Source organism: Odocoileus virginianus, chromosome 14 (assembly GCF_023699985.2).
Source record: "Odocoileus virginianus isolate 20LAN1187 ecotype Illinois chromosome 14, Ovbor_1.2, whole genome shotgun sequence".
In the NCBI taxonomy this organism is placed as follows: domain Eukaryota; kingdom Metazoa; phylum Chordata; class Mammalia; order Artiodactyla; family Cervidae; genus Odocoileus; species Odocoileus virginianus.
The window spans coordinates 58,947,825-58,968,548 of NC_069687.1; the positions used below are offsets into that span (position 1 = coordinate 58,947,825).

The 20,724-nt window shown below is 42.2% G+C and overlaps 1 protein-coding gene across 2 annotated transcripts in view; it reads right to left on the bottom strand.

Moving 5' to 3' along the window:
- ZNF366 (zinc finger protein 366) overlaps positions 1-20,724 on the bottom strand; it is a 73,557-nt gene that overhangs the window by 47,188 nt on the left and 5,645 nt on the right. The window contains exon 1 of one of the 2 annotated variants that reach the window (XM_070476801.1): positions 16,805-16,997. The exons of the other annotated variant lie outside the window; for it this stretch is intronic. The gene's annotated coding sequence lies outside the window, so the exon portion shown is untranslated. Of the gene's footprint in view, positions 1-16,804; positions 16,998-20,724 lie in introns of those variants that run through there. 2 annotated transcript variants of the gene reach the window in all.

The window sequence follows — 20,724 nt, forward strand, 5'->3', positions numbered from 1 at the left end:
AAGTGATGTTTTTTTAAGACTATCTTGAAGGTAATGAAGATAAGTTGGGGCATCTTTTCCTCTGAATCTTGAATATCCACCAGGCAGCAGCTTTATTAAGCTAAGGGCAGAGTGGCCTTTTTCTCATCATTCAACAAATAAAAGTGGTAAGCAAAGAAACCTATGATACTTGAGACTATGATTAAAAAGAAAAATCTGGGACATGTGTTCAAAGATAAATTTCTATTACATAATAATTTCACACTGAACATGCTGAAGACCCTTAGAGAGAATAGAAATATGTGAAATAAAGGCTAAGCCACAACGACTTGGGTTTGGCTTTAACATGTCCACACCAAGTTGTACGTGTCCTCAAGCCCCAAGGATACTTGAGCTCATGGCAGCATTTGGAGAAAATGTATATAACATGTATGTAAGCAGCATGTATGTAACAAGAGTAAAGAGCTGAGGGCACAGAGTCAGAACCCCAGCTCCCTCACCTACTAACTTTCCTAGGCCTCTCTTTTCTCAGCTATAACAACAGGATAGTCACACTTCATTTATCAAATATTTCTAGCTCTTCTCCTGAGCACATAGTCAGATGGCACTCCCCTACTCCCTTCACATGTAGGCATGGCCATGTGACTAGCTTTGGTCAACAAAATGTGAGCGCAAGTGACATGTGTCATTTCCTTGTGGAATCTTTGAGAATCAGTCCACAATTTCCATAGTTTTCTTTTCCTCTGCCATAGCAACCTGAAACATTTCCAGTATAGCTGTTCTGTCAGCCCAGGTCCTAAAGTTAACACGACCTAGGTCAATGCCCTTGTTGATTCACATAATGAATATGTAATGGAAGGGCAAGATAAATCCTTGTTTTCTTTCTTTCTTTCTTTTTTTAAGCCATAGCAATTTAGAGTTTGCTTGTCATTGAAGCATTACCTAGTCTATCCAGACTAGTACACTACTTCATTGATCTGGGGAAAGATTAAAACCAGACACCTAATAGTAATATTCATGGCACATAGCAAGTGCTAAATAAAAGCTAGTTCTTTCCTTTCTTATTAAATTTCTATGCTTTGTGATCCTTCTCAGCTGTTCCTTAGCAGCCCTGAGATGGTTGTTTCCAGCTTGAAAAGAATGAAAATAAACTTTAAGACTTCTTAAAGCATTCCCTCATGCCTTTTAAGAAAACAAGAGAGCCCTTGAGAGGTGCAGAGTTGGGAATTCCCATGATGAGAAGAGAAGCTCCTCTCTGAAGTTTATAAATGAGAAAGGAGCTGTGTGTCTTATCAAGGAAATCAGCCATAAAGTAAAACCAAAGAACTCTGAAGACTTCCCACCGCAGAGAATGCTCCACCTGACAGCAACATGCTGCTGCGAAGGAGTTGGCATCAGGGCACAGACCTTTTGTAGGGATCTGGTTCTGACTCCTGTGTAACAGGCTATCCGTACTAAAGCAAGGTAGGGCCTTGATCTACTTAGTACCTGCTTTTCTGACATTTCGGGGAGAATGACGAAGATGATCAGACCTCAAACTTCTAGCTTTTTCCTCACTGGCTTCTTAAGAGGTCTCTCCCTTCCTTTGCCTAATCCAGGCTGTGACTTCATGAGTCTGAGAGGAGAACCCAATGGGCCACTGCTGCTCCTTTAGTCAAATCAGTTCAGTTCAGTTGCTCAGTCCTGTCTGACTTTTTGCGACCCCATGGACTGCAGCACACCAGGCTTCCCTGTTCACCAACTCCCAGAGCTTGCTCAAACTCACTTAGACTTAATCATTAACAACTCGTCGAATTAGGTCATCAACCTTGTACTTTTTTTAGGGTGTTTGACTCCACATTGGAAGAGAAAAGTTCCTACTAAATTTACTCTGGTAAATTTAGTCTTTGAGACCTATTCAGAGGGCAAATCATAATTGACCCATTTAGAAGGCATTCATTAGGGCTGTGGTTCTCTAAACTGTTGAAATTCTTTAGAACAGAAGAAGGAAAGAGGAAGGGAGTATGTATGAGACAGAGCTGAATAAGACATCCACCTCTGCAGTCACTTCCAGAAATTAGAGGCAAGCAAGATACCTCTATTTCAGAATCTTCAGTGAGAGATCAGATATGCAGAAAAATAGGAAATGTGATGAAGGGGTACATTCATTCAGAAGATTTGTATTAAGCATCTGTGGAAGGAGAGGTACTGTGCTGGGTACAGTCATAGTCCTGAACTTGCTCAAGGGGAGCTGTTTTGTGAGGCTTCACTGCAGAACTCTAACATCCATGCCCTCCCCCAGCTACTAGATGCCAGTGGGGTACCAGGCACAAGGTCATTGTGATAACCAAAAGGCACCCTCCCTGCTTCCAGATGCCTGGGGGTAGGGGTGGTAATGGAATGTACTGCCCCTAGTTGAGAACTACTGAACCTGAGTAAGACAGTTGCTGACAATGCTACATTAGAAACCTCTCCAAGGAGCATAAAAGACCCCAGTGAAGGCAGAAGGAACCAAAGAGAAGCCCACCCTGACACCTCCTTCCTCCCCCTGGGATGACACTTTCTGTCTACATCTTACCCTGTTTTATAGACTCAAAGGTCCAAATGAGGCAGGACTAGGTTTGAGGTGCTGGTAGTTCTGAAGACTTTCAATTTAACTGGAGTTTGGGGAATGAATAGAATTATTAGAAGAAAGATGAAGAAGCTATAAAAGGTGCAAATTGGTTAGAAAGAACCCCTAGACATCCCTTGATACTAAACCAGTCGCTTATTAGATGTCAACGGGGCCCTTTAGAGCCAGCCCATAGCCCCATGGGAGAGCTTAGAGGGCTGAAGGCACTTCACATTGGAGTTCATGTTGCATGGCCACCTCAGGGGTCTGGCATATACTTTTGTCAGCTCACAACCCTCTTCCTCATTTTTAGGTTGCATTCATTGGAGGAAGGGGGAGGATGAAGAGAGAAAGGGAAACTAACATTTACTGAGTATGTAGTATGATCAGATAAAGTGCTAGGAATGTTCCAACCTTCCATGTCACAGAGAGGCTGAGTGAGGTGGAAGGAGCATAAAGGAGGAAGATAAGTAGCCGGGGTTTGAATTCTGTCTTTCATTTGCCAACTGTGAGCAGTTAATCTCTGAGCCTCAGGTTTCTCATATGGAAGCCAAACAAACAAGAAAGAAAACCACCTCACAAGGTTAATTCTGAGAGTTCATAAAATAAGACACATAAAACACCTGACCAAAAACAAAACAAAAAAAACCCACTCAATAAATAATAACTATACTAGTATGTTTTGGTTTCCTAACAACACTGGTAAGAAGAGATTCTCATGATCGTAAAGAGGAAGGAGAAAGACCTGAAACAAGATTAGGGCTAGAAGTTTAGAAAAATGATAACACAAGTCAATAATTCTCATTCCAAGTTCTCTGTTTTTTACTCCAGGCCTTTTCATCTGGACCTTCTGAGGGAAAATTTCAGCAATTGCTCCAGACCTGAAATGGGCCTCAGAGAGCCCTGGTTGTGCACTGGCGAAACCACTGGGATGGTGGGGAGGGGTTTCTGAGTCAAACGTTACAGACACACAATGGAGCGCATGCAGAGGAGTGCAGCCTGCCGGAGGGGAGATGTAAAACCTCACCTTACTGAGATGGCTGACCAACCCCGGTGTCTTAAGAAGGACGTGTGTTGGAGGTCTGGGGATTTGATGTCTTCTACTTGAATACTTTGAAGAACCAACACATGGAAGGACTGGATTTGTTTTGTGTGGTCACAGTAAGTAGAAATAGGGTCAATGCATGGAGGTGAAAGGGAAGCAGATTCACCTCCATTCAGTATAACCACCAATTAACTGCAAATATCTGGGAAGCTCAAACTGGGTTTTATTCATGTAGTGTCCATAGGACCAGCATAGAGCCTTGCCCACGTGGGACAGCCAAGGGTGAGTAGCTGCTAGGATTATTATTGCCTGGCCCTGGGACAAGCATCCAATTCAGAAAAGCCAATTGTCTCTGCACTGGCCCATATACCTGACACCTTTGTTAGAAACAACTATGTCAGCCAGCAGTGACACTTGGGGTGGCCCATTTTTAAAATCTAGTGAGGGCTTCTTTTCTCCTGCCATCAACACCTCGTTTTGCAAACACTGAAAAAAAGAAAAACAAAAAAACTTTCTATCTGGCTCAAAGGTTGTTTATGGAATAAAGCTAAATAACTATCCATGGGATGATCTGGAACTGAAATTTTAAGCTAGATAAACATTGAGCCTGCTATGAAAGGTCATTCTAACTTCCTTTGACCCTCTCATAACTGTGATCCTCAGCATTTTGGTTTGTGGCAAGAAAGCAATGCTTTTCTCCTCCCATCTAGACGGTCTACTGGTCTTGTTTCCTCTTATAGTTTTTGATGAGGAATAAAGCCTGTACTTGACATGAGCTCCAAGCCCAGACTTTTCCTGCCTGATCCATTAAATGCATATTTTGATGAATCTAATGCATAAAATTGATAGATTTGTAAAGGCTACTGGACCAGAAGATATAGAAACCTCATCATCTCTCTATCTCAAGCTCACTGAAGCAAATACTTCCAAATGCAGCATCTGCATAAAAATCCTGCCTGTAACTAAAGAGATGTAGAGAAGTTATACAAATCTAGATTGCCCTTGCTGCCTGTGCCACATTTTCACTTATTCATTAATTCATCCCCAACAAAGTCTATCAAGTTCCAGCTATGAGACAAAAACAGTGCCAAGTGGTGCCACAACAACAACCACACTTGCTGAATGTTTCTTATGGAGCAGGAATGTGTAAGTCATCACGTGTATTAACTCATGCGACCTCACAGCATCCTGTGAGGTAGGCTCTATGCTTTCCCCCACTCTGCCAGTAAGGAAACTGGTACACAAATAGGTTAAGCAGATTGCTCAAGGTCACACAGGTTAGAAAGGAAGGAACCAGGAGTCTTTGGGGAGATAGTTGTTAGACAAAGGAAGAGATTAAACAATAATGACTACTTTCAGACACTCTCTATCTAGACTTCTATCAAATGTACAAACTTGCTATAGGTAGCAGTTTTAGAGTGGAAAATTTCATTTCTACCAGAAGACCTAGATTATTCAAAATACCTCCATGTAATTTATTGGAAAACCCCAGCTTTGGTCTACAGACAGTGGTTTCCAGGTTTCTCATCATGATTCCCTTTGTAAATTTCATAAATTCCATAATTAACTAACTAAACTCATTTTGCAAATCCCCAGTAAAAATACAAAATAACCAAAAGCTATCTTTAATTCAGTAACATTTTACATTAATTTAATTTTATTAATTACCATGATATAAAGAACCATATTTGAAAGCAGAGGTACATATACTTTTAAAACATGAGTCAGCACACAAAACAGTAGGCACTTGACATCCAAGTAGAGACCCCTTGACTCCTTGCAATAACTCCACAGACCCTGGAGATTCGCAGAGCTGCATGACTTCTGCTGAATCGTCCATCATCTCTCAGCTTTAGTTTACTCATCTTTAAAGTGGGGATAATAAGAGTTTTTACAAAGAATCTCAGAGAGGATTAAGATGAGACCAACAAGAAGTTGGAGGGGTCTTGTCTGAGGGAGTACAAAAATGGTTAAAAAACAGTCTCTGACAAATACGGTTCCAATGTAGTTAGGGAGAACAGACACATGAAAGAATTAGTAGGCAGGGCAACCCATTAAGCTAAACCATGTCTCCTGGAATCTAGTTCTAGAATGTGATCTAATAACATATAAGGCATACAAAGGAAGATACTTTGAATAACCTAGGTCTTCTGGTGGCAATGAGTTTTCCCCTCTTAAACTGCTACCTATAGCAAGTTTGTACATCTGATAGAAGTCTAGATAGAAAGTGTCTGGAAGTAGTCATTAATGTTTAATCTCTTCCTGTGTCTCTTTCCTTATATATATGTAAGATGTATGCAAAGAGGGTTCACTATCACCTTACACACAGAAGGGAAATTCAGTTCATGTAAAAGCCATCAAATATGTTTTACTGTTTTTGCCAGAGGTCTGCTATCTATGGCTGGGACCCTTGCAGTTACAGGGATGCACAGATTGGCTGGGTTTAGATTCATCCCTTGCTGTGCTGCGCTGAGACTAAAGCTGGGAAACAGGGGCATATGCACATCATAGTGATGGAAGATTTTGGTCTGGTTTGGTTTGAAACTGCAACTCATATTTATTAAATGACTACCATGGAGAGGAAATTATACTATGGCCCTAATATTAATATTTAATGATAGTTTGATCCAAATGTAATTTAAGGCATATTTTTCATGCAAATTGAAACTTGCTGCTTAACTGGCTCAATTCCCAGCATAATGTTACAGTTACATTGTTACATACAATCTTGCAGTTTTACAGCCTGCATTCACCATATTTTCAGGATATAATTGACTCCAGGACATAGAATTTTGGAAGAAGTTTCCCTCAATGATACTAACTTGGGGGCAGCAGAAATTACTCCAGTCTCTCCCTTTATTCTTGTTGGATTGAAAAAAAAAAAAAAAAAACCCTTCAATCATTCCAGCATTCCAAGTTCATGATGCTAATGAGTACATAATTTGATAACTTAGATGCCTCTCTTCCCTCCTCCCCCAAGAGAGTTTCAGGTTCCGTGGGCAGGAGGGAAAGTTCAGATTAATAATTAAAAGAGCTAACATTTATTGAATATTACTATGAGGCAGGCACTGTGAGTAAGCAGTTGCATGAATTATCACTCTTAATCCTCAGAACAAGCCCAAGGGGGTTGTGCTATTTTATACCTGTCGTGCAGATGAAAAAATTAAACTATGCATGATCACACCACTGGCAAGCGAGAGGGTGGGGACTTGATCTCAAGCAGCTGCCCCCAGAGCAGGGATTGTAATCACTCCTCTATACTGCCCTGCCACTCCCTCTCATACCTGGCGTCCAGGAGTGTTTTCTCACCCTGGTTGACACTCATATTTCACATGTTGCCAAGGGAATAGGGACCCTATAAATTGAGAGGCAACTGAAGGAGAAGGAACATGGCCTTTGGCTGTGGCTTTATATATGGCATTCGGTGACATGCTGGCCAGGAAAGTACAAGAGGATGTAGATGGATGTGAAGTGATCATCCTTAAGGAAATCATCAGAACATGGAACTTAAAATCAGAAGCATTTTCATTGTATATGGATATGCATTTAATGATCCAATACCTTTTTGGGTGAACAATTATGCTACTCTAATCTATTTTTTAATCTTGCATTGTAGGTATATCTTTTTACATTATCTAAGCATATTTGTGAGAGACTTCCCTGGTGGCTCAGATGGTAAAGCGCCTGCCTACAATGCGGGAGATGTGGGTTCAATCCCTGGGTCGGGAAGATCTCTTGGAGAAAGAAATGGCAACCCACTGCAGTATTCTTGCCTGGAAAATCCCATGGATGGAGGAGCCTGGTAGGCTACAGTCCATGAAGTCGCAAAGAGTTGGACACGACTGAGTGACTTCACTTCACTTTAAGTATATTTGTAAGATAATTTCTAAGAGGAGTCACTTTTACATTTTTATAGACACTCACAAATTGCTCTCTACAGTGAAGTTTTACTAATTCTCCATTCCACCATCTATGTAAGACAGTACTCTCCAGATCCACAGAAATAAATATGCCAACAAGTACCTCAACTTTTGTTCCATCAAGTAGGTAAAAAATGGTATCTCATAGTTTTAATTTGCATTTAATTATTATGAAGTAAAAGATTCTTGAGAGTCCCTTGGTCAGCAAGGAGATCAAACCAGCCAATCCTAAAGAAAATAAACCCTGAATATTCATTGGAAGAACTGATGCTGAAGCTGAAGCTCCAAGACCTTGGTCACCTGATGCAATAACTGACTCATTGGAAAAGACCCTGATGCTGGGAAAGATTGAAGGCAGGAGGAGAAGGGGACGACAGAGGACAAATGTTTGGATGGCATCACTGACTCAGTAGACATGAATTTGAGCAAACTGTGGGAGATAGTGAAGGACAGGGAAGCCTGGCGCGCTGCAGTCATGGGGTACAAAGAGTCGGACATGACTGAGCAACTGAGCAACAATGTATTATCTTTATTTTTTACATGTTTAAGAACTAACTATATTTCATTTAATATGAAATGTGTTTCATGTCATTTGCCCATTTTCTGGTCATATTAAGTTCTTTGTGACATACATGTTTAAAATGTTTCCCCTAGTTTTGTATTTGCTATTTTGATCTTGCTTATTGAAATTGGGCCCTATAGAAGCTTTTTTAATTTTAATGTATAACAAATGTTAAGGCTTTTAGATAAAACTAGAAGGACTGTCCCTACTTTGAGATTTTTTTTAAAATCTGACATTTTCCTATTATTTTTATGTTTTTATTTTTAACATTTTAAATCTTTGATCTATCTCAAATTTTACGAAATAAAAAATGGATATAAGTTTGTTTTCTCCCAACAACTAGTGTGTCCCAACAACTAGTTACATAATCTAACTTTCCTCCCTGATATGCAATGCTATTTTTGTCATATATTAAATTTCTATATGCTTTTAGGTTCACTCACTTGCCTTCTGTCCATGTGTCAGTGAGCACACTCAAGCCTCTATCACTAACTCAGAGTTTAGCTTTCTCTCCTGCATTAATAACATTCTCAAATCAACACACAATAAGTTAATGGAGCACTTTATGAATTTCTTGCAATAACACAAGTCCTCTCTTACCTTCTCCTCCACTGCCACTAGCTAACAAAGTTCAGGGATTTTTTTTTTTATCATCACTAGGAAAAATTTAACCTCAATAGTAAAGCTATATGAAAGTACAGGGGACTGAGAGTCAGATACTACATTCTTGGTCAAATAAACGATTTGGGGTTAATCCACAGTTTCCTTTTATAAGAGCCAGTGACTTCGGAGAGTCTCTGTGTATGTGTGTTTACACACACGTGTGTAAAGCACATGTGCCATGAACAGAAGAGATAACACTTTATTAAGTAAACCAACACCGTCTCCCCCAAAATCCACATTGGTTGAAGGCAAATACACTTGGCACTTTCTATCCTAATTCTTCTGGGGTAGGATCTGCTCACCGCTGAATGTTCTTCCTAACTGCAGGCAGAGAGTGAGTGATACCACAATTCCTTTCCTAGGAGGCTCAGAAAGAGCGAGAGGAGCTAGTGTAAAGTGTGAGACATGTGAGGACTTAAAGCTTGTACAGACACACCAAAACGATGCAACACTGAGCTGCACCTTCTTTTCCAAAACCTAGGCTCTGCTCTCCTTCTCCAACATCCTCATTAAGACTCATGGCCTAGGCTACAGCCAGCAGATGAGAATTCTCCATCCCTGGGGGGTTGTGTAGACAACACTGGGTACAGAGGAGCTGTGGGCAGTGGGAGGAGACACCAGCTTGTTTGCTGCATTGTGTACTAAGCATCTCCTAAGCGTTGAGAAAGACCACGATTGCCCTACTCTCTTAAAAAATCCACTAGGGGCTAGGATTCTGGACATACCTAGGAGTAACCTTGTAGAGCTTTTTGCTTGTTCTTCACCCTAAGAGTTCAAGTTCTAATAGTTCAGGAGCCCCACCTTGATGGATTAAGCATGGTGCTCCTTAGCACCTTCAAAGTTTTCAATACATACACTTCTCAGGATAAGAAAGACCTCTCTTTGTACATTTTTTTAAACGGAAAAAGCTACTAGGTGTGGAGGGAAGGAGAGGAAGCTCCACTATGCTATGGGGAAGAAAACCACCTGAATTAGAAAAACAGCAAGAGACAAGTAGTGGCTTTTGTGGTGGGTGTTCCATAAAACAGCATCGAAAACTCCAAAGTTCTTTCTCTCCCTACACTTCCTGTGGAAGAAGGCCAGAGGGGCTCGATTAAGGGGGAGAAGCCACTGCCTCCATCCAGGCAGAGGCGTTTTGTCCAGGCCCAAGCCAACCAGAGGCTATTCCGGTCCTCTCCCTCGCTCTCATCCGGCCCAGCTTCCTTTCCCCACCCCTTCAACAATAGCCCCCTCTTGATTTCTGTTCTAAGCCAGAACGGTGAGTCCCCAGTGCAGAGGAAGCTCTAAGGATTCTTTCGAACTGGAAAGAGTGAGGGGTGTGTGCTGGCATCTGCTCTTGCGCGGTGATGCTGGGGACCCGCCCCTCTTTTCCCAGAGGCGGATAGCAGGGGGTTTCTTGTCCCTGTTCTCCAGCTTTCAAAGGAAGAAGCTGGTAGAATACCTCTTCTTCTTTGAAGAAGATAATCTGAGATATTCTATTTCGTACTATTGCATTTAAATATTTTTTCAAACTGCTGAAAAAGCTGGACACCTTTTTGGAATGATGTTCCCCAAACTTGTCACTGCCCCTGCTAGGTCTTCCTTAGGCCACAAGATGATACCACAAGGAAGATGTTCCCCTCTGAGGCCCCTCCCCAGATTCATCAGAGCTGGAGAAGCGTCTAGGAATCTATCCCAGTGACTCTGATGTTCGGCTCTCAGAACACACTTGAAAAATAATACCCCAGACCTTTACTCTCTGAGATTATCAGGGTCCCTTTGTATGGTGTCACATTGCTAGTTGAGACCATAAAAGTCATGCCTAATGTTGCTCAGAGCTGAATAGACTTGAGGTTTGTCCAGTAACACCATTATCCGAGAGGGAGTAATGCTGTCTTGGGCAAGTTCAGAGTTTATGAAAGGGCTTTGTAACTCCATAGGACAGGGACCTATGTCAATCTGTGTATACAACAGATCAAAACCCTAAGGCAATGCTGCTCAAACATGAATGTGCACCTGAATCATGTGGAGATCATGTTAAAATGCTGATTCTGATTCAGGGGGTCTGGGATACAGCCTGAGATTCTGCTTTTCTCACAAATTCCCAGGTGATACCATACTATTGGTTATTTAACTCCATTTGAGGAACATTGCCATAATGGATGGGCATCCCTGATGGATCAGCAGTAAAGAATCTGCCTGCAATGCAGGAGACGTGGGTTCGACCCCTAGGTCAGGAAAATTCCCTGGAGGAGGAAGTGGCAACCCACTCCAGTATTCTTGCCTGGAGAATCCCATGGACAGAGGAGCCTGGCGGGCCACAGTCTGTGTGGAGCAGGGTGGGGGGGGGAGGTCACCAAGCAACATGCTGAGGATGCACGCACACCTTAAGGGATGCGTAATTTTTTTTTAAGTTATTAGCTGCTTCCTCCTTAATGAGAAACCTGAAAATAAGCAACATCAACTCAGTGACCTTGAGTAATTTATCTACTTTTTCTAGCTTATCTGTTAAACAAGGTAGCTGCCTTTCCTCATCTCTAAAGTGGGGGAGAATAAAGCACCTACTTCATAGAATGGGAGGGTTAAGTGAAATAATATACGTAAAGTTCTTGGCCGGCCCCAGACTTGCTAAAAACTCTTCCATAAATTCTGCGGGTGGTGGTGGTACTCTTGTATAATACCAGTGGCCATCACAGAATGAGGTCATAGTGGGGCCGTAACAGATCAGAGCAAAATTGAAGGGGGAAGAATTCCTTTGTGTGGTCCTGGTATTTAGCACCAAAGAGATAGACTTTATCAATGAGAGGTCTTAACAACTAAGACAGCAAAGTTGTTATTATATTTATGCTTATATTTACCACTTTTACATTTGCCATGTAAGTGCAAAACTGCCAAGGTCCAGTATTTGTTCATTTTGGCTGTCTCCAGTGCCTAATTATATAAAGGAAAGGGTATTGTGCACCACAAGGATATCACGTTTCCCTCCCTGAATTCACTCCTTCATGTTTGTGTAAACTCAACCCCAGTGGCATCCCTTTAACTTGGATTTACAGCCCTGCCTGTAAAAACCAGAGAACACTGAGCATTTCCTACAAGGCTAAATCCTGGCTCACGAATGCCTCAGTCAAGGAAAAACAAATGACCACTCTCTCTCTCGCCAAAAACAATGTGCTAACCCATCATCTGCCCAGAAAAGAAATGGAAAATAAAATGCAACCAACAGTCTTTTCTGTGTAGCTGATAAATGTTTATCACCCACGAACAAGTGGGTAGGGCCCTTACCGAGGTGACACATTAATATACATGTAGCAGCCCCAGGCGTGTGATGGAGGAGTGAGCCATCCGGTCAGTTCAGGTGGGAAACAAACATGCCACGCTGGAAGTTTGACATTGTCCAGAATCCCGGAGAGATTGATTTTTAACTTACTAACTGCTGTGTTTAGTATTAACTAAAGATGGCATGTTTCACTCTACAGCCCACTTATTTATCATCCATTCAACAGATATTTTGTGCATCTATTATATGTTCTAGGCTGTATGCTTACAGCAGTGAACAAAAGAAGGCCCTGTCTTCATGGTGCTTACTTTCTAGTGAATTTATGTATTCTAGATAACTTCTGACAAAGACAAGCTCTTATTATTTTATCTAAATGTCATAGTTTCATCTAAATGAATTTGATATTTGAATAGTTAAAAAGAATATCCGTCATTAGGCTAGCTGTTTCTGACAGTATCTGCTGTCTCTCTGTCATGTGGAGAACTATATCCATTGCTGCTCTACTTATTAGCCACACAGTTTTCTTTTGATTAGCAGATTTAACATGACTTGTGGGTGCTGGTTTTTCAAACACCATTATCAATCTTTCGCCTTTCCATGTCAGTATTAATTTAGGGACAAGGATCTAACTACTAATAAAGGCTCAGCACAACACACATTGTAAAAAGGTGAAAATAAAACCAAAAAACGTATGATATTAAATCTATATTCTTTAAAGTAAATATAAAAACAGTATCTGTGTTTTCTTTGATTAAAGAAAGAATGCATGCTCACTATAAGAGACAAATAATATATAAATGCATAAATCAAAAAGCGCTATTCTTATAGAATTCCAATATTTGTAATTGTAAGTAATTGCTCTTTATAATATATGCCATTATAGAATATTGATCAGATTGGTTGCATATTCCTTATTCCATAAAACTAACAGCTTCTAGAATAATGATATATTTGAAACTAATTTCTAAAGAGAACATCCAATGCCGAATAGGAATTATGCTTAAAAGTAAAGTACGGTTCTTAGAAAAAAAATGTAAAAACACATTTTAATTTAATGTCAATACAATCCTGAAGAAGACAGAACAAAACAGTGAGAAAATCACAGGATGTCAGCATGAGTCTTATAGATCGTTTAGTGCAGTGGGCAGGAGAGAAGCAGAGTGTAAACAAGTCCCCAGTGGATTCTAATACACACTCACACACAGAGACCCCCTTGAGAGTCACTGGTTTCATCCAGCTTCATCATTTTAGAGAGAAAACTGAGGTCCCAGCAAGTGAAGACATCTGTCAGGTCGTACGTGGAGAGGGCAGCCGAGGTTGGCAGAAGTGCACTGACTCCCAGCCTGGCCTTTGCTCTCCTATCCTAAGCCCCCTGAGAAGACGCTTGTTTTGCACTTTAGGGTAGAACAGCGCAGCTTCAATCTTCTCTCCAAAGGTTCAGTTGTCCAAGCAAGTCTCTATTGCATCAGGGCCTCTGACTCTAACAAAGGCACCTCAGCGGTTTGGGATATTGGTGGTCGATTTCTGGTTGTTGCTGTGGTGGTTGTGTTTTGCTCTGGTAAAGTGGAGAGGGAAGTTTAACTAAGCTAAAGTATCGTTATTACTTGACAGACTAACTAGCATGTAGGTTTTAGAGTGAGAAAACTAGCAGTTGGATCTCCCTTTCACACACACACACACACACACACACAGACACACAGTAGTAATACCAGTGTTCTGTTTATCGGTGACAGGCAGTTTGCCGCTAAAATGTTTGAGGAGAGGGGTTACTGAGCATGCTTAGTCTGTACTGTGAGGAGAACATGTCACTTCAGATCTTCTTGTCTCTGACTGAGTCATGAACTGCCACAATGGTCTCCAAAAAAAAAAAGTCTCTAGCCCTCCACTGCCAGGGAAAAGGTCATCAACAACGCCGAGCTCACGATCTTGGGGAAGTGGGTGAAAGGGAGAATGAAACGTCCACAACAGCATGTAGTCTCTTCATGATGAAAATTGAAGACTTTCATCCCAAGACAAACTCTCCCCTACTCTCTCCTCTGCTGAACACAGCTGGCATTTTAATGAGGCTAAATCTGGCTGTTTCTGCCATCAGCAGGGATAAACACCAAAACAGTAAACTCTGCTTTCCTTTGTTTTGCAAGATTTGGGGATTCAGGACAGCTTTACTCAATGTGTGCCCAACTCCAAAGCTATGAGGGATGATTTTTGTTTTGACAGACCCTTGGTATAGTATAGACCAAGGATCATGATACAAATCATAGTGTATATATTCTACTCTCTGCGTTCAAAAGACAGTACCTTATAAGGCTTAAAAATTACATCTGACATGGATGTCCTTCAACTACTTACCACACTTTGTGTTAATTGTGTTACATAAACAAGCTTGTTTAATCCTCGCTACAACTTGATTACATAGATGCAATTTTACGTTAGGGGAAACTGCAGCTTAGAGGAGTTAACTACCTGGCCAAAGTAAGTGTCACATAGTAAGCGACAAAGCTGGAATTCAAACCCAGATTTGGATAACAACAAAGACTGGGCTTTGATGTTCTGCTTGCTCGAATTTAATTCACATATCAGCCCACAGGACACATCCTAACATGATTTAACATTTATACAGCAAATTTATGGTTTAGTTATATGTACAACTTTGGCACAAATTAATTAATGCAACCTTCTGTGCGTCAAATTGTGGCTCATTTCAAGCTGGAGTTTCCTTTATGATATCACAGAAGAGCCTGTGATGACTCCGAGTAAGAATCACACACTGGAAGTTTCCACAAATGCCAACTCACTCTTTGGAATTGAGTGAAGACAGATTGGTAGCAACTAGGTTAAGCTTGTCAATGACGTTCTTCTTTAGGGAGCTGCATTTTTTTCCTCAGTATCCAACAAACATTCTCATGGCAATGAGTTAACAACTCAAATGGAAATACTGAATGTTTGCTTTTTTTCTTTTACAGAAAAGAACCTATCCTGAGCTCCTTAATCTTGGGCCACATTGGAGACACAGCCTCAGGAGGGGCTGTCTTCTGTGCCATAGGCAGACCCAACTTTCGCCTTACTTGTCAGTGTCACTCTGCTGTCATTTTTTTCATATTGTGTTGCATCTGATGCTTTTATTCAATAACCCAAATGAGATAGTATTCTCTGATGTTGTTCTAATTGGGCACAAAATTAAATATATTATCAAGGAAAAATGAAACTGAAAGAAGCACGAAAAACTGCAGCCCTGAGTTTTCTACTGAGTCACATTTGCTGATAAAAGATGAAAAAAAAAAAACAAAAACGCCCAAGCTGATCAGTCCTGGCTACCCTTTGACCTGAAGATCTATGAAATGGGGTGAATAAGGGTAGGTGGTAGGGGAGTTAGAAACCACTTTCAATTATTATTAGCATAATTTTGTCTCCACAAGCAGGAAAACGCTATCATATCTCTTTCCCATTGCTCATTTTATAGTGCTCCTAAGGAAAGTCTCTTGAAGAAAAAGGAGAAGAAAAAAGAAGTCTGACTAATGGAACAAAACCCACATAATAGTCCAGTTTTATCATATTTTCTTACTCTTATTAAGATGATGGCTCAGTTTTAAATAAAGATTAATTACTTGAGCATGGTTAATGCATAGTCTGGCCAAATTAATTTATAAATGAGAGAACAGCTAATTTTATTACACTCTTCACATCCCAGATGACTTCAATCAGTAAATTTCATAGAAACGAATATAAGAAAAAACCTCTGCCCATCCTTTGTCTTTCACCCATTCAACACCTCTCTGAGTTGAATGATTAATATTAGTAAATATACACAGTCTTTCAGAGCAACCTTGCTGGTCTGTTTTTGACAATGTGATCTTGGCTCCCTTGTGGCTTGCCATGATAAGTTCTCTGTAACATTATACTTTCTGATGAATCTAAATGAAGCAAGATAGACTTTTAAAAAATTAATTGTGTGTAGAATCTTGATTAGTTTGCTATATTCTATTTGATGCTTAAAAAACCAGGTACTGGATAAATATTCTTCAATGTTTAGCTTGGTTGTTCACTCCTACTGATGCAAGTGATCAATCTCAATCTTCCTATCCTAGTGGCATGTTGTTTTCCAAAATTAAAGCTACTTGCCCCTACATCTTTGCCCTCTTTTGTATGGCAGATGACATCTTCAATGGACAGTGGGTAATAAATTTACACTCAACCCACATATGGAGCCTGAACAGATAAGCACCACCCCCCCCCCATACAGTACAATTCAAAGTGACATTCTCTTCTTTTTTTCCCCTCCTGCCTCAGTGAGGCAGAATAACAGTCACAAATTAACAGTCTTCTTTGAGGCGGGGGATGTCGAATGAAAAGGAAAGAACAAGAGCAGGCACCTCCATCGAGACAATGGGTAACAAAATCCCCAGAGCAAACCACAGTTCTTAACAGACACCCTGAGAAGGCTCCCAGGACACAGCACTGAGGAAGAGCGAATTCTCGGTGAGACACAGCGCTCCAGTGGCTCTTGGTTAATCCACCACCTAATCTGTGCCAAAATTCAGATTTAACACAATGTCCGTCTTAGCCCAGTGCAATTCTATGTCCAGTTCTGCCAGGCTCAACTCTGCAGAACATCAGTATTCTCTCTCAAAAAAAAAAAAGACATACAAGTTTCAATTCTGGGCCATCCTTCAGTCACACCCTTTGATTAAGGATTATACCCAGTAAGGCATTTTCTGTGGAAGATGCCCACAGTAACATCCATCGCAGGGACATTGAAATGGAAGTAGAAAGGATTGTGTGGGTAACTTACCAGCTCCTGAGTCTGAGAGGCTGCTGCCGCCCCCGAAGTTTACCTGATCCCTTGTCTCTCTGTCTTTCTCCCTCTCTTTCTGCCTCCTTGTGTACAGATTGCAGGGAACTTAAAGAACTCGCAGGGACAGTGTTTCGAATGACTTAAGAAAGAGAACAGGAACAATACTTCGTTCTCTTTTTCTCAGATGAGTACCTTCGGGAAGAAGGAAGGAAGGGAGGGGAGAGGGAGGAAGTCAACAACCCTTTGCTTTCCTGAAAAAAAATAAGGAAACAGAAGATAGACATCTCATTTTCTCTTAAACAAAATGTTGGAAGGGGCAAAAAAAAAAAAAAAAAAAACTTTGAAAAAAGGAATTCCTCAAATATGCTCTCTGCCCTGGGAGCTTTAAAGAGATGAAAAGCCTTACTGGCCTGTCCTGTCCAAACAAATGGTGTTCAAGAAAGGCAGACTCTCTTGAGCTTGCAGCCTGACATCTAGTTTGCAGAAAAGACACAACTAACGGGGAACAAATCTGCCTCGTCCACTCTGATGGAGGGAAAGTTCGGTCTGTCATGCTAACCAAGGCAAACCTGCAGCCTGTGAGGCCAGGAGCGCACAGGTCAGCCCGAATGCATGGCTCTCCCTGGGCTCTGTGAAACACCAGCGTGGCTGAAAGTCTTCAGCCTGACTCTAGAGCTTTCCATTCTTCCAGGATCAAATAACAGATGTGTGCATTGATCACTGAGCCTCATGCCAAGGACCAAAATTTCATCTTTGTTGATGGATGAAAAACAACAGCAGCAACTCACCACACTGCTGCTGAACACAGTTATCTCAGAGCTGCTGTCCACACTGTTATGTCCTTTACCTTCCCAGTGCTTTTTGGATTTAGTCACCTCTGTAAAAACCGGAAGGTGGTGTCTAATTTGTTTTCAGAATATTGCCCAGGTCTTAGGTAAGTCATCCACAAAGTTTGAAAAGGAATAGGAGGTTGACTATAAGGAGCCAGATAATGGTGGGACTATTCTTTACCAAGTTAGGGGGTCCTAGGAGTGCAATGGGCAAGCACAAGCTCTGTTTAGGGCATGTTTCACTCAGGAATAAGCCTGTTTTACAGTTCTCTGATTTGCATTGTGTGTCCCATGCCCTTCATTCATCTGGTTAAGATCGTTTTTTTGCCACAAGCAGAAACCAGCCGCAGATCGTTGTGGCAGCCAAAAAAAAAAAAAAAATCAGCTTTAAGTGCTTCCTTATTTCAACCAGTGGTGAAAAACTGGGGTGGAGCGTCACACCTGAAGATGAGGAACAAGTCAGTGAATTCATGGAAAGGATAAATCTGGTTCATTCTCTCTGCAAGATTTTATTGGATTTGGACCATAAGATCCTTCATTTATCCAGTTTTCTTCCCCCAGTAATTATCTATCAATTTATCTCTCTATCTGAATATGTGTGCGTGTGTGTGTGAGCGCTTGTCAGAAAGAATGTAATGTTATTCAGTAAGTTTGTAAAAGCCAGGACAGACTTATTCTTTGCATCCTCATGGCACCAATTCTGACACAACATGTGGCATTGGGTTTCTGCCATGGGGGGACCCGACTCCGTCTACAGATGACAACACTGGTGCCCAGACAAGAATCTGTACTGTCTGCCCAAAGTCACACACATCAGCGACCAAAACCAAGCAGCTCATCTGCCTCCTGACGCAGCTCTGGCGCTCTTTGCCCTCTGCTGACCTCCCTCTCTCTCCTGCCTTTGTAGAAATGGGAAGGAACACAAGCGAGAGAAGAGCAGGAGAGAATGGAAGGGGTAGGACTTGATTCCTGTGGAGCAGTAACAATAGTAACAACACTGGAGGCCAAAGGCTGGGCAACTGTGAGGTTTAAGAAGCGGGAGGGAGTGCGGAGCGGGTGAGTGAGGAGAAAGAGGGAAAGGCTGGGCTGGGTTTCTGAGGCCCCAGTCAGCGGAGGAGGCCATGGGGGGATGAGAAGAACAAAGACGTTCAGGCTGCAGCTCTCTCTGTCCCCTGGAGAAGCAATGGCAGCACCGCGCAGCCTCTCCAGGCTCTCCTCCCACTGCGGCCTCAGGGCTGGGCCAGGGCTGAGCCCCAGGAGCCCTGTCAGAGTCCAGAGGATTCCCTCTCAAGTCTGCAGCGTGTGGGGACTGTCACGTGCAGGAGCGTTGCTTTCTCTGAGCCAGATGACCTGCCACAGACAGCGTGGACGGGGCCTGTGCAGTCATGGTTTTTCAAGAGGATTCTCAGCCCTGCTGTGCCACACTGTTCCCTTCAGATAGCTCGTTGCCACCCTCCATGAGGTTCATAGAATGGGCCTCTCTCTTTCCCTGTTCTGCCAGTCATATGAAGATGATCCTCTAATACTTGTAACGCCACCCGCTGGGTGTCTAGAAGCTGAAACTCCTAAGTCCCTCCCATCAGGCTTCATGGGAGAAATTTTTCATCAGGTCACTCAGGCTGGTGAGGCTTTCTGTCTAGCCATCTCATGGCTTTTTTCCGGCTCTGAAGGGGAATGAAGGGAATGGATGTTTACACTGCAGACAACTGAGGAAAGCCATGTGTAGAAGCAGACCATGGGCCAGCCTCTGACCCCCAGGTGAGCTCACACTGCATTAGCTATTACAGAGATCATTCAATTAGAGAGACGGGACTATAATATCAGAGGAAAGGATAAACACCAAGGTTAAAATTCAGTGAGACAAAAGCAGTGACCCAAGACTCAGAACCAGCGCTGCAGAAACACAAGCTCTACTCAAAATGGCTTCCCACTTCTGAAGCATCCTAACTGGTACTTTCCCAGCTGCTGATTATCGAGGGCTCTAGGGCTATCTATTTACCCCAAGACTCATTCAACCCCTGGCCATAGAGGGTGGGAAAATGGAGAATTATTTGAAATATAAGTTCAGAATGGGCTTTCCCAATGACTCATTAGGTAAAGAATCTGCCTGCAACACTGGAGGAGCAGGAGACATGGGTTCGATCCTTGGGTCGGGAAGATCCCTTGGAGGAGTGCATGGCAACCCACTCTAGTGTTCTTGCCTGGGAAATTCCATGGACAGCGGGAAGCCTGGCAAAGATTCACAAAGAGTCCACGGGGTCACAAAGGGTAGGACGCAACTCAAGGGACTGAGCCCACACACATATATTCAAAACAGTATGCAAAAAAGTAAGCGCACACATCAGTGAAATTTTATAAAACAAACACATCTGATTAAGAGAAACCTAACGAGAGATCCCTGTGATCCTCCATACCTCTACTTCTCCTCAAAGGTCACACAGTCTTCAGTTCTCAAACCTGACATAGATACGCATTACTTGGTTTACATGTCAAATGGCACTGAATTGTGTTTTCTACTTTGCGTTACATTTGTGAGATTCGCCCCTGTTGAGTATAGTTGTGGCTCAGTCACTGTCTTGCTGGAGAGTATTTTCACTCTGCGACTGTGACCACACTTTATATGTCCACTCTACTGAAGATGACATTTGGGTTGTTTCTATTTCGGGGCCATTACCAACAGGCTGCCAGGAATATTTCTGTCCCTGCCAGATGTCTTTTTAAAGCCTGGTGCAGGACTCCCCTCTCTGCAGGAAGAGTGTCCACTCCAATGATTCACAGCCCTTTGTTTGGTTTCTTTATACCCACTTCCTCTCACATGGGACGCATGGCATAGATTTTTCTCTTGGATCCAAGTGGACTCAGCTTGAGGACACGGTGATGTCTTTGGAGATACTGGCAGAGTTCCTGAGGAGCTCTGGAACAGGTTGGGAGTCACGGTTCTCGCTTCCTGCTACAACCTGGAGATGCTAGTTCCTGTTACTCTGAGTCATGCTCCATGTTCTCGCCATCCCCCTTCCAGATTCTGTGGCAACTGAGTCCGCCCTCCCTGGTGCAGGCTTCTCACGTGTTAGACTAACGTGCAGAAGA